The sequence below is a fragment of the Oratosquilla oratoria genome, chromosome 12 (assembly GCF_046742065.1).
Source record: "Oratosquilla oratoria isolate Oo_2021 chromosome 12, ASM4674206v1, whole genome shotgun sequence".
Taxonomy (NCBI): domain Eukaryota; kingdom Metazoa; phylum Arthropoda; class Malacostraca; order Stomatopoda; family Squillidae; genus Oratosquilla; species Oratosquilla oratoria.
Genome location: NC_134788.1, coordinates 21,983,828 through 21,998,827, shown reverse-complemented (window position 1 = coordinate 21,998,827; position 15,000 = coordinate 21,983,828). Strand labels below are relative to the sequence as shown.

The following is a 15,000-nucleotide window of genomic DNA, read 5'->3' as shown; positions in this document are numbered from 1 at the left end:
ACCGACTTGGAAGAATCTCTTGAGCCGGGAAGTTCCAGTGTTGTGCCTCTGCCTGTGACGCCAAAAGTGGCCCAGAGCCTGTTCAAGCCAGGCAGTTCAGCCGAGGACATAATTCCTTTGCCAAAGGTGAACACAGCTATACGAAAGAAGAGAGCCAGGCCCCAAGGGCGAACTCTAGTTTCGACAGCATCTCCATACAAGGCAGAGTTAGAGGCAGCATTTCAAAAGGAAAAGGAAAAAGACCTTACTCTAGCACAAAAGCGACAAGAGAGAGAAGACAAGAAGAAAAGGAAACTAGCCATGACAGCATTAAACAAACACCCTAACAAAAAAGGGAACAAAACAGATAAGACGAAATCAAGAGAAAGATGGACCATCCTGGGCTCATCACAGCGATAGAAGTGACAATGAAGATGGAGACTCAACTAAGTGCTTGTACTGCAATGACACATTTGGTCATTCTGTGAGAGGGGAAGGGCGGGTTTTGCTGTGCTAATTGCAAAAGCTGGGCTCATGAGCAATGTGCAGGGATAGATGATGATGAAGATTATGAAGAAGAGGGTTTTGTGTGATTTGTCATTAGTTGTGCAGGGATAGTTGATGATGAGGAAGATTTTTTTTTTTTTCGTTTGATTTGTACCAATAGATTTGTCTCATGAGCAATGTGAAGGGATATGATGACGACGAGGAAGAGTTTTTGACTTGTGGTTTATGCCAATAGGGATTTGTTTCTTCATGTTCAATTTGCGGGATATGATGGACCTCATCTCCCGGAGGTCCATCTTACCCCATCATTTTGTTTTTGGCCAATTAAAAATTATTGTTTTGTAAAAACTCGGGCTTCGTTGTTTTCCTTCAAAAAGAAAAAAAAAAACGTGACCCGGGTGTGGACTTTGAAGATAACATCCCAAAGCACCACAACAAACCCACAAAAATTATATAAATGTGGCTTCTAGACTAAATACTTTGTTAATTAAGTGGCCCGTCCTACCCCACCTTCCCCTATATGTGTGTGTGTGTGTGTACGTATATGTATATATATTTCTGGTGCAAATATATATATATATATATATATATATATATATATATATATATATATATATATATATATATATATATATAGCCAAAGTGTTTAGGCTGTGTATTGGGAATTAGTGTTACCGAAGTTGATTTATTATCAACCGATAGAGTAACTTGTGAATTTCACCTCATATAACAGCATAGTTACTTCATATTAATTGTAGTAATCTTGCAGTTTGTATAAATAGGATCAAAATTCTAAATCCAACAGTTAAATATAATCAGGCTATATTAGCAAAGCAATTCTGTTTATTGTCTACAACAACATACAAAATCAGTTGCTTGTTTTAAAGTCATAATCTAATCCCAGTTTATTTAGAAGAAATCTGCCTGCCACGATCAATTGTTTAGTTCCTGTATTATACAAAGCCCTTACATGCATGGGTAAACAAATGAAAAAGAAAATATCGATATTTCGAGTCAAATTTAATATTTTTTCATTATTATTATTATTAATTATTATTATTATTATTGTTTCATATTTTGTTGATTCGACAACGGTAAAATATTCTCGGCTTGTTTTATTGTCATTATTTTGTCAGCCGTGTGGCCTAAATTTTCCGCTCCCTAGCATATGCACCCCCCCCTCCCACCCTTAGTTAGAGGGCAGGATAGATAAAATGGGGGAGATGGAGGGAGGGGGGATTTGAGGGTTTGGTGGAAGGAAAGAATGAAATGGAAGGAAGTAAAAGTGTTGATAGAAGTGGGGCAAACCCACTTGTTCGGTTAGTTTATGGGGCTGCAACTCCACACCCCCCCCTCCTCTCTAAGTGAGGGTCCTACCCATGTAGACAATACGGCTAATAATTTTTGCTTACATGCACTTATGCAAATATTATGTTGAGGCAAATATTCAAACGTTTGAAGTCATCTTACGCTCATTTACAATTATCATATTGTTCGAATCCATATTAATTTGCCAACAAGTAAGCCTTTCCTTAGAAGTAAATTCTGACAATTTTACTTCGTGTCCATCTGTTTCAATGTTATTAACCCCTTCCATACGGTGCCGCACACGTAGGCGTCATGGACTTAAATCTCGGTGGCAGCAGCCAATGCCAGCCGTACGACGTGTCGTAATAATACTCGCATCATAAAATATAGTCACCGCTTATATTGATCGTTCTCTCTTCACCCGTGAATTCTGATAACCATAGAAAATGCGATTACAAAAGAATTAGAAAGAATGTCATTATGGAGGGGCGACTACAATATATATAATCAAGACGCCGATATGGCAGCCTCGCGAATACACTCGCTCCCCATGACGCCTACGTGTGCGGCACCGTATGGAAGGGGTTAAAGACTTTACACATCTTTCGACATTATCAACCAGTTTAAGGTGAGGTTATATATATTCTGATTTTCTCAGATTTGTATTCTTAATCAAACAAATCTGTATCAAAACAAAAGAATCAAAGAGCTTATAAGGGAATGGAGACCAAAGCATTTAAATTCAAAACTTATTTTCTTCCATTGCCTAGACCTAGATATTTATGATATTTCTGTATCTATTATTACAGTGCAAAACTATGTTGAAAGTCTTAGTAACCAGATAGGCATATAACCCTAGCAAATTGGGAACAAATTGTAGCTGTAGAGGTTATGATAATTCAGATTTAAACAATAGCTTACCTACAGCAGACATCTATATTTACAATGTCGAATTTCATCCTTGTGGTCCTTTCCCACAAGCCACGTGAGAACCATACTAAATAATCTTTAACAGGGATCAGTCTAAAGCATCAACCTCACATTTGTATTGGGAAAATAAATGTTCTATTTACTCAGTGATAGCATCAGTGTATAGCTAATTCATGTGTTAACTTTAGTATTGTTCACATTTTTTCCAGGGCAAGTAATGAAAAATTTGAATGGCTCCTCTCCTTTTTTAGTTCAAACTTCAAATCACGTAGAAAGTGGAAATTCGATTAATCTCATCATTATTAGAATGAATACTCAATTTGTCCAGTGATCGGATTTATGATAATGTTTAATTCATTCTACAATTTTGAGACACTGAATTAATTAAAACAATTAAAGTTACCCCTTCACAATGGCTTTTATTTCTATATGAATATTTTTTTTTTTTTTACAATTTTTTATAATAATATTGGTTCTGTTTGTATATAGTTATTTCTTTTGTGTTTTGAAAAATACAAACATTTAGGAATTAATATTATTTTAAGATTACAGTTAAACATTTTATTTTAGCTGTATTACAATATAATTACCTCCAAACTTCGACAGTATATGGAAACAAACGGAATGAGTAAAACGAAACTGCAACAATATTGAAAAAATTAAATTAAGTACTAAAGAATGTGACTTAAGCGAGCTATTAGATCTGCCCCACTCTAATCCTAATTGTAACTTCCTTCCATTTCATTCATTCCTTTCAATTAACCCCCAATCTCCCTCTCCCCACATAATATAACCTGCCCTATAACTAACTAATAATGCCGGAATTACACCTAGAGATTCCTAACTATTCTTGGAAATTATAAAACAATATTGCAATTTTAAATCTCAAATTGCTGCTATAAGCCATTCAATTTTAAAGTGTTATTACTCTCATCTGCTGTAGTAGTTGGTTTCTGCCTAAAACTGAAATCGCCTCCTACCCTCTAGCTTTCATGCAGCCAAGATACAAGGATCCTCATATGCATCCCATATACTACTACTAGATAGGATAGGTAAGAGGGGGGGGGGTTGGAGGATATGTGTGTAAAGGAGGAAATGGAAGGAAGTTAGAGTTATAATAGATGTGGGTCAGACCCACTTGCTACTTTGATAATATTTTTAATTATTAATTTTATTGCTGTGGAGCTAGTGCCTAGTCATTCGTGTAATGTTGGTTGGAGGCTGGTCCATCGTCCGCAGGATCGGGTTGTGTTCTCCTTCTTGAGTTGTTATGATTGCTGTTGGCTGTTATTTTGTTAGTTTTTCTTTTATTTCTTAATTCTTAAAAGGTATACGACTATTTCTTTGCCAATTTACAGGTTTTGAATTTTGGGGGGTATGTATTCTTTTCATCTTCCTTTTAATATATTTTTGTGTTTGTGATGGTTGGGGGGGTGGGTCTTGTGTCCAATATATACAATTAGCTTGGGCTTTGTAGAATTTCTAAACGCGTTGATTTAGAAGAGGCGAAGATTAAAGGTGAATCTATGTACTGTTCGGCCAGCTTACTGTAGACTTAGCGGTGATTTCAACTGTTGATCTAGAACGAATTTGCGCACGTGCAGATCGTTCATGTATATTTCCTAATTATTTTATTTATTTCAAAGGGGGAACTATTTCCAACATTAATGGTTATTTTACCGTTATTTATATGGGGGATTTATTATTAATCTTTAGAAAAATTGAACAAAGGTACTTTACTTGTCATCATAGTTTCTAACATTGATCACGTAATTTCGTCTTCGACCTCAAACTCTATTTTCCATGAGCCTAAATTACTAACAAATAATAATAATGAAAGCAATAATAATAATAACAATAACAATGATAGTAATACTGATAACAATAATAATAATAATGATGATAATAATAATAATAATAATATTAATAATAATAATAATAATAATAATAATAATAATAATAATAATAATAATAATAATAATAATAATAATAATAATAATAATAATAATAATAATAATAATAATAATGATAATAATAATAATGATAATAATAATAATAATAATAATAGTAATAATAATAATAATAATAATAATAATAATAATAATAATAATAATAATAATAATAATAATAATAATAATAATAATAATAATAATAATAATAATAATAATAATAGTAATAATGATAATGATAATAATAATAATAATAATAATAATAATAATAATAATAATAATAATAATAATAATAATAATAATAATAATAATAATAATAATAATAATAATAATATTAATAATAATAATAATAATAATGGTAATAATAACAACAATGATAATTGACGAGATAAACACCATATGAGGACGGAGCCTTTATTTGTACGACGTTTCTGGATTCTGGATTCTGGATTCTGGATTCTGGATTCTGGATTCCAAGGAAAGACCACCTCGCTTGCGCGGGATCGGGTTTTGTGGGAGTGGAAGAATGTCTGTATGAAAATGAAAAGATAGTAGTGTATAAAAGAGGGCTATTGCCACCGGGCGAATTGTGAGCGATTAGGGGCTTATTTGTTGTCGTGGCTTGGGAGAAATAGACCAGGAGCTTGGAGGGCAGCGCTTGACGCCGGGGTTAGGATTAGGATCACCAACGAAAGCTTAGAAAATGGTAGGAGGCGTAGCAGTAGAGAAAGATGGAAAAACGGAGAAATCTTTAGTGGGAGGTAAACTGAAATGAGAAGATGTAGTAGAAGAGAAAGTTATAAAGGAAGCGAATTTTAGTCGAAGAAAAAGTAAGTGTACATGTTTGTGCGTGTGTTGTGGCTCTGTTCGTGAGAGGTGTATGCGTGTATCTTACGAGAATTGAGTTGATTTCACTTCCCGCGTGTAGAGGGCGTCCTGATAAGCCACAGGTGGGGCGAGCGTAGCCTCATTGTCCCCAGGTTTTGGGTTTGAAGTCCTTTAGAGTTGATCCAGTGGCGGTGCGAGAGGGGGGGGGGGCAGACGGGCGTTGTACACCCGCCTGCCGACGTCAACGAAGAGATCCGTAACCAGAACGGCAGCCGCAAGGAGATAACTCCTGATGAGCCTTCCTGATGAGCCACAGGTGGGGCGAGCGTTGCCTGTTTATCTCCAGGCTGGGTTTGGATTCCGGAAGAGTTGATTCAGTGGCGGTGCAAGGGAGGGGCAGACGGGCGGGTGTTGTATGGTCTCTTTCCTTCCAATCACAACTCTGAAAACAGAGAATTACGTGATTGGGAATTGTGTGTAAATGTCAGAAGTGTAAACTCGCTCACCAGCGTCAGCGAGAGGCCAGCGTTAGGTTGCGGGCCGGTTGGACAGAGAGGTGTCCCAAGTCTTTCCGTCAGCCAGCCTGTGATCAGATTGGGCGTTCTGAGAGAGACGGTTTGGGCCTCTGCTTTGCCAGCGAGAAAGTGTGCGTGTGCCTCTTTTCTTCCAAGCACTACTCTGAAAACAGAGATTTACGTGACTTGGGAAATGTGTGTGTGTATTTGTCTTGGTGTAAACCCGCCTGCCGACGTCAACGTAGAGGTCGGCCATGCCAGACCGGCAGCAGCTAGGAGATATATCTCCCAGCCACCACCGGCCGGCGAAGATTCTTGGAGCTTGTTGAGAGAGCTGGTTGAAGAGACGTCCGACCTCTACGAGTGCTGAGTTGATTCTGGATTCTGGATTCCAAGGAAAGACCACCTCGCTTACGCGGGATCGGGTTTTGTGGGAGGGGAAGAATGTCTGCAGGAAAATGAAAAGATAGTAGCGTATAAAAGAGGGCTATTGCCACCGGGCGATTTTTGCGGGCGATTGTAGAAGGGGGGGGGATTGGACACTGGGAAAGGATGAGAATGCTGGCCCAAACGTCCGTGGGCGAAATGTCCACAAAGGGTGTCACCACCAATGCATGTGTGACACATAGAAACAAGGAAAACCATCTTATGGACTGGATGATTGCAGAGCTGCTGATACGGGAACCAGACAAAATCCGTAGGAAGTGTTTAGAAGCAGCAATCATTCAAGGAACGAACACTATTGAACAAAACAGGGGCATGTTTAACATATCTCCTCACATTATTCCCCTAATACCCATGGCCAGCAAAATATTAAATATTTAAACCACCCTTTGTGGACATTTCGCCCACGGACGTTTGGGCCAGCATTCTCATCCTTTCCCAGTGTCCAATCCCCCCACCCTCCTCCTCCTCCTCCTCCTCCTCCTCTTCCTTCCCCCCCCTTTTTTCTCTCCCCGTTCCCTCCTTTCCCCTTATTTAATCTCAAGCATTTGTATCTCAACTTGTACTTGAAAAAACTGTAATAAGCGAAACGTCGTACAAATAAAGGCTCCGTCCTCATATGGTGTTTATCTCGTGAATCTTGTCGGCAAACTGCCATTTTTAAGCAATAATGATAATGATGATAAAAATTCGCCAGGTAGATCGTCAATTTCTAAACCCATGCTAGTGTTGTGATATGGTTCGGACAAGCCAGGGAAATGAAACTCACAATAACGCTACCCATTGGAGCCTTTCATTAACTCTAAACTCGTAAAGGGCAAAACCTAAGAACGAAGGGGAACTTGAAGCTTGGAGAGGACTCTTGCTTGCTTGGAGAGGAGTGCTGCTTGGAGAGGAGTACCGCTTGGAGAGGACTGTTGCTTGGAGAGAAGTACTGCTTGGAGAGGAGATCTGCTTGAAGATGCCGTGGCCTGGAATGAACTGAATTCTGAATTCCTAGGAGAGACTACCCGCTTCCGCGGGATCGGTTTTTGTGGGAGGGGAAGAATGTCTGTAAGAAAATGAGAAGATAGTAGTGTATAAAAGAGGGCTATTGCCACCGGGCGAATTAGCGAGCGATTAGGGGCTGCTGGTGGTCGTGCCTCGGGAGAAATGGACTGGGAACTTGGACGGCGGCGCCGACGCCGGGATTAGGATCACCAACAAAAGTTTAGAAAATGGTAGGAGGCGTAGTAGTAGAGAAAGGTGGAAAAATGGAAAAATCTTTAGTGGGAGGTAAACTGAAATGAGAAGATGTAGTATAAGAGAAATTTAGAAAGGAAGCGAATTTTAGTCGAAGAAAAAGTAAGTGTAGATGTTTGTGAGTGTGTCGTGGCTATGTTCGTGAGAGGTGTGTGTGTGTATCTTACGGGAAGTGAGTAGAGTTCACTTCCCATGTGTAGAGCGCGTTCCTGATAAGCCACAGGTGGGGCCTGAGTAGCCTGCTTTTCCCCAGGTTGGGTTTGAAATCCTGTAGAGTTGATTCAGTGGCGGTGCGAGGGGAGGGGGGCAGGCGGGCGGGTGTTGTATTATCTCTCTCCTCCAATCACAACTCTGAAAGCAGAGAATTACGTGATTGGGAAATGTATATAAATGTCAGAAGTGTAAACTCGCTCGCCAGCTTCAGCGAAGAGGCCAGCGTTAGGCTGTGGGTCGGTTGGACAGAGAGGCGTCCCAATTCCTCTCCGTCGACCAGCCTGCGAGCAGATGAGGGTTCTGAGTGAGAGTTGGGTTGGGCCTCTGCTAAGCCAGCGAGCAAGTGTGCGTGTGCCTCTTTTCTTCCAAGCACTACTCTGAAAACAGAGAATTGCGTGACTTGGGAAATGTGTGTATTTGTCTTGGTGTAAACCCGCCTGCCGACGTCAACGAAGAGGTCGGCCTGTGCCAGACCGACAGCAGCAAAGGAGATATATCTCCTCGCCACCACCGGCCGGCGAAGATTCCTGTGCGTTTGTTGAGAGAGCTGGAGTGGAGAGACGTCCGACCTCTAGGAGCGCCCGTCTCGGCTTGGTTCCCCTGGTGAGGCTGGTGAGGAACCCGGCGAACTTTCAGAGCTTCTGATTGGCCCATTTAGTTTGGGCATGGACGTTTCTGCTAACTATGCTTACCAACTATAGCTAGCGGGTACATAGGCCTTGGTCGAGTCGTATGCCGACCGGTCTCCGGCGAGTTTTCCGAGTTCCTGATTGGCCAGTTTGCCTTGCGCACGGACGTCCTTGCTGACTACGCTTGCCAACTATGAGCAGTATATAAGCCTAGCTCGAGATGTGTCACGGCCAGTTTGGCTTGCTCATGCTCCCACTCGAATAATTTAGAATTTTAACGGAAATTTGCAATACCGTCCCTGGGATACCATGAAGGTTCCAAAGAAAAAAGAAGAAAAAAAAAGTGAATTAAAAGAAAAACCTGTATCTCACATTCATCCGGAGTACACTGACGTACACTGAAATATCCTTACTACAGTAGATAGCCATGCAGCAGACATAGCAAACAGAAGAAAACAAAACACTCCAATTACAAACACGTATTAAGTCCCAATATAGAAATTGCTACACGCGTATTAAGCGAAGAGGTGCATCCACAGGAAAAAAAAAAAAAAAAAAAAAATCTAGGCCATCTTAGAAAAAAGAATATATATATATATATATATATATATATATATATACATGTATTTGTGTGTGTATATGTATCTATAAATACATATTTAGGGTAGCAAAGGATAAATTAACTATTCTTGGACAACTTCTAGAACGAGCAGTCTCCTGTCTACCTACATCTACTGGCTCTCACCCACATGACGAGTACGCACATACGCATGCATATGCATTGCACCACATCGGGTGTAAAATGGTAGTCCTGACCTGACGAACACCAAAGGTCAAGCGTCGCGGTCAGGTCTATTGTCCTGAGACTCCAAATTATCGGGGTCATGACCTCGGACGCGCACAGCTGTCACCAAACCCTTGGTTCATGCTAACGAAGATATTACCACTTCGACAATAAATTCCACACAAGGTTTCACACCAGTCCAAATTCGGACACACACATATATAGATGATACACAGTGATGTATCATCATTTCTTGTTGCCTTGTATGTAAATTAGATAATTTCGATGTCTAATCTCGCTGGAAACAACGACCATGTAAATATTTTTCCCTTGTCGGCAATCTTGCCGGATTGATGTATATAAGGAACCATTCCTCTTCGGAGAGCGGGGAGATAATAAAGACAAGAAACCGCTCGGCTTGTTTTCCACGCCTCCAGAGAAGTCGCTCCACTCGAACGCTACCATATGTTGTGAACAACACCATCCAACACTATTTAAATTGAAATATATATTAACATGTTAATATCCATGGATTTTTCTGAGCTGAATAAAAATGTCTGAAGGCAGTCAGGATGAAATCCTTACAGAATTCGAAATCGTTCTGAAAGATGGATTCCTTATAATACTGTTCAATTCATTACTCTTATTTATTTATTTATTTTTGTAAATTGTAATAGATGTAATACTATTTTTACTCTCTTCTTTTCATGTTATCATATGTAAACAAAATATTCATTCAGTCGTTTACTATAATTCTTTGACAATAATAAACACTACCCAGATTAATTTGATGTTATGGAATTTGCCATGACTCGAACGCACATTGTAATTTTGTAAACAAGCCATTTGCTCAGTTTATTCAGCGGAAACGACTCTTAAATTTCAAACTATTATTGGTCATCTTAATGTTTACTCATGGTAACATCAAATAATATCAATCAGCTTTGAAAACTACTTCAAAGAATATTTCCTAATAGCCAATGTAATTCTGCTTTGAGCAAGGTACGTGTTCTGGGCTAAATCAAATTGAATTTCACCATTGTTATTCCACTTTTATTTGTTCTCTCTTTTATTTATTGTTTTTTTTTTTAACTTAGTTTATATACTTATTAACTGTTATCATTTTTTTTTTCATGTCTGCTTTGGGGACGATTTTACGTCACGATAGCTTTGCTCTGTCAATGCGTTTTTGTCGCGCGCTCACTTCCCGAGAGCCATGCCGCTCTGCGTAGTAGACCTACCCTTCCAATATTCCCTCCACCGTCCCCTCCCCCTCATTCACCTGCAATCGTACGTGAACATTGGCACGTTCCTACGCATGATGTGCAGACATAAGCACATAATAAGAGGTAAATGAAGGATTATAATATGCTTTGATTGTGGGCAGAACTCATAATTCTACTCTTACTCTAATCTTATTTCCAAATCCTTATTTACACGTGACAAAGTTGTCGTTTTTCTTCGTCCATAATGGAGTTGTATGCGTTTTATCTATTTCCCTAGTGTTTCTATCACTTTGAAAATAGTTGTGATGGAGGGAGAAAAAACAAACATGAATTGTGTATTGGAACTGATTTTTGCATCATTGTAACAAGTCGATTGACAGAAGCGAAATGAATTCTGTCGTCACGCCAAACATACGGCGGTAATTTGCAACCATATTTCTAAGAAAAGAAAAAAAAATCATGATTTATTGGAAAAATAACTAACTGAATTGTAGGTCTAGTTATGTTCACAGAAAGGGCATGGAATACTGAACACAATACCAAAAGCTCTAAACAAGAAATACACAAAAATACGTTAGCATAAATACGTATGACAACAAACATTGAATATAATGTAAATAAAGATAGCAGACAGGCAGCTGTTTCGACAGACACAATGTCGATGATATGGTTTTATGCCATCAAGTGCATCTTAGTATTACGATAATTATGTCGACTTTCAAAGTCGTCGACAAAACAATTTAGATAAATTTTATCAATCGACAGTGGTGCCATATAATTCAATCTGTCGCAGAAAATTCTGATTAATTTTCATTGACTTCATTTGAAAAACATTTCGTAGGAAATGCTGGTAAATAATGAGTTATAGATGGCAACAATAACTTCATATAATCAAACGCAGCCATAGTAATTACAGTTACTATGTTTTGTTTTATATTTTTGACAGTATTAGCATGGTAAATTTCTCAAGAATCAAATAACTTTAAACTAACCCTCCAACATGTGACAAATAACCATATTCTTTATCAGCAAATTACTATCTTTACTCGTAATAAACTGATAATTATTTAAAGTTGCAATAAGACAACTGATGTCTCGGAAGGGTTGGCATCCCTGCACGGAAGACGCATCTGCTAATAATGAAGGTAGCTCTCCTTTAGCTTCCTTTTGTAAGCTATCAATATTCTAGTACTTGTTACACTTGAACGAAAACAATAACTAATTTTCACATGCCATCTCCGCTTGTGTCATATGATCTCACACTAAACCTGAGCTACCTCTGCGAATTACCGCACACAGATTATGAAATAAATAAACAAAATAGATAACAACAGTCGTCTGTCTCCCAACTCATTTTATGCACATAGCAATAACTAAAATCGGAGCTGGACATCGTTCGATTTTGGTTTAAACGGACTAACTAAAAATGATAGTAACAATAAACTAAAGATTCCAACATTAGCCACCAATTTATTGGGTACATTTTTTCCTCTTGTGACGCCATCTATGCGCAGAAAAGAACACAAGACTGTCGCTTTTTACAACATTTAGATTTCACACTTATTGTTATATTTGCGACACAATGAAGGATGAATTTCAGACTACTTTAAAAATTCTATATTTCATACTAATTGTTGGGTATATCAAAATTGCAAATTAAGGGTGAACTGTAGAAAGGCAGCAGATATCTGCAGCACGCGCGCAATTTTGCTGAAATTCGAAAGGCAGGCCATGCTCGGACCCTAGCACTCCTCTTTCTTATGGGGCACTATTGTGAGTATCTGTGGCATTGTCACTGAATATGATATGATTTATGACGTCATCGATGTCGTCAGCCAAAGTATAATGAGAATTTGGCCGACATAATACAGACGTCGAAAATTTATGTAAAGTTGCTTTACACACACACACACACACACACACACACACACACACACACACACACACACACACACACACACACATATATATATATATATATTTATATATATATACATATATATAATATATATGTATATTATATATATACAATATATATATATATAGATATAGATATATATGTATATATATATATACATATATATATTATATGTACACACACACACACACACACACACATATATATATATATATATGTATACATATATATATATATATATATATATATGTGTGTGTGTGTGTGTGTGTGTGTGTGTGTGTGTATGCGTGCGCGCGCGCGTGTGTGTGTGTGTGTGCGTGCGTGCGTGCGTATGTATAGATGAAAAAGTCTGTCAACTTTAGATCATGGTAACCTATGTGAAACGATATATAATTCTTTCCAACGGGTCCTTTCCCCAACTTCGGAACGACTGGATTATCTAAGCCTAGCTTAACTTAGCTTTCTTTGATATCCCACGAAAAATTATTGACATTTGAACTCAAACCTTAAAAATCGGAGAAGGGAGGACCTACTGTGTAAGAATTCCACTCCCGCAAGTTACAAACCATGCCACGACAGTTTTCCGCATAATTTGTTTACCAAAACTGCAGACGACAAAATATTGTACTTTTCAATTTCAAATAATATGTCTTATTGTTTCTTCTTTCTAAAAATTTAACTTTGATATTCATGATAATATAATTACGTTTTTATTAGAATAACAGATATTCAGTTCTAAGAAAACAGATTGAGAGTGAGGGAGGGAAGGAGAAAGGTTAAACTGCGTTTTTTCTTTTCTATTTTATTAGGATGAAACATTTAAATTTCATTTGTGTTTAATACATGTTTATACTAGCGCAAATATCAACCGGATAATGGCTTAACGATTATTGCCCACTGTCGGCGCGAAAATAAGGCCGTAACAATCAGAGACCGTTTAATGAACATGGTCTTTCGTGTGTATTTGTTTGTTTGAACTGCATTCAATTCATGTGGTTTGAACATGGATTTTTCATGGGGTATGGCAGGAAAATATACGTTATTATCATTCATTCATTTTTGTTGCACACACTAGAATTAATGATTAGTTTCTTGGAAATAAAAATGAACTGTCTTCACTGGAGCGTGTGCATAGGATACATGGAGTCGCGTGACCTTTTTCACTCTGATGTTTGGTTGCGATAGTGGAAGTAAACAGGTTTTTATTTAAACACGCTTTCACTTGCCTGCCACCTGTGCTCTCACATCTCGGAAAAGTATGTCCTACTCTTGTAGGACGATAAGAAAATAAATTACTTTTTTATATATTATTCATTAATTTCTTCTTTCCTTCTTGTTTACATACATGGTCGAATGCACCCACAAGTTTGATCGCCTTTGATCAGTTATCAAACATTTTCAATGTTTCTTTTATTACTACCAACTTCATGATAATGTTAGAATACGCTTCATTAAATATCTATAAATTACAATCTTTATAAATTGGTATTACACAAATAACAGAATATTTTGGGGGGAAAAGTAGAGTTGTTGTTATGCTCAGACTTGCCTACGAAAAGTGTCGCGATGGCCGTTGGATTCAAATGCGTTTGAAATTCAGCCGCTTTTCAAATCGACGTCTGTTGTTGGCTTCGGCTGGTCGTGTGAACAATGCCGCTGGCTGGCGCACGCGCGCGCGCACACACATACATACACACACTTCCACATGTGCACTCGCAGTCAAGTACACACATACGAACGCACACGTAATATAAACAGAGAATAATAGGATTTTGCCTACACACTGTACATACATGTACACACATACACGCACACACACACACTCCCGCAGGTCCAAGATCAAGTCCCACACAGGTCGTTACTGTCTTCCTTGAGCAAGAGGATGGTGCATGTGTGTGTGTATCAGTGTGTGTTTGTAAGGTCACAACATTGACCATTGATCGAACCATAATTTTATGAGCTCAGAGCTCTCATCCAGGAGGGTAATAGCTGTTGATCATCAGTCCAACACGTGATCCAGGACCACGGAGAATTTTACACACACACACACACACACGGGTTTTACTCGAAAGAGAGGGCGTACATATCCATTGCTTGACTGACGTTTTCGTTACCTATTTTACATTATATTTATTAATTTATTTTATATATTGATTTATCTATTTACCTATTCATTAAGATGATAATTATCTATTATCTATTTTTCATATATTCATTTTTATCTATTATTTATACATTTATCTATTTATTCGTTTGTTTATTTATACATTTATTATTCTATTTATTTCATATATTTACTAAAAACTATCAATTTATTCATTTATTTATTCAATATCTATTTATTATGTTATTTATCTATATATATGGACTTTTTCTTTATTGATTTATCTATTATTTATTATTTTTTATCTTACTCGAAGTAGCTCAAGGCTCAGTAGTTAAATGATAAGATTGTCGATAAAACGAGATGTTTCCATCTTTGCAAACGACGCAAAGGTAGAAAAATGAGAAACAATAATTTTATTATA

At 37.8% G+C, this 15,000-nt stretch overlaps 1 protein-coding gene and 1 pseudogene across 1 annotated transcript in view; both read left to right on the top strand.

Annotated features, from left to right (window-relative positions):
- LOC143030261 (uncharacterized) overlaps window positions 1-517 on the top strand; it is a 1,160-nt pseudogene extending 643 nt beyond the window's left edge.
- Window positions 1-15,000, top strand: part of LOC143031084 (uncharacterized) — a 434,563-nt gene that overhangs the window by 158,972 nt on the left and 260,591 nt on the right. The window lies entirely within an intron of this gene.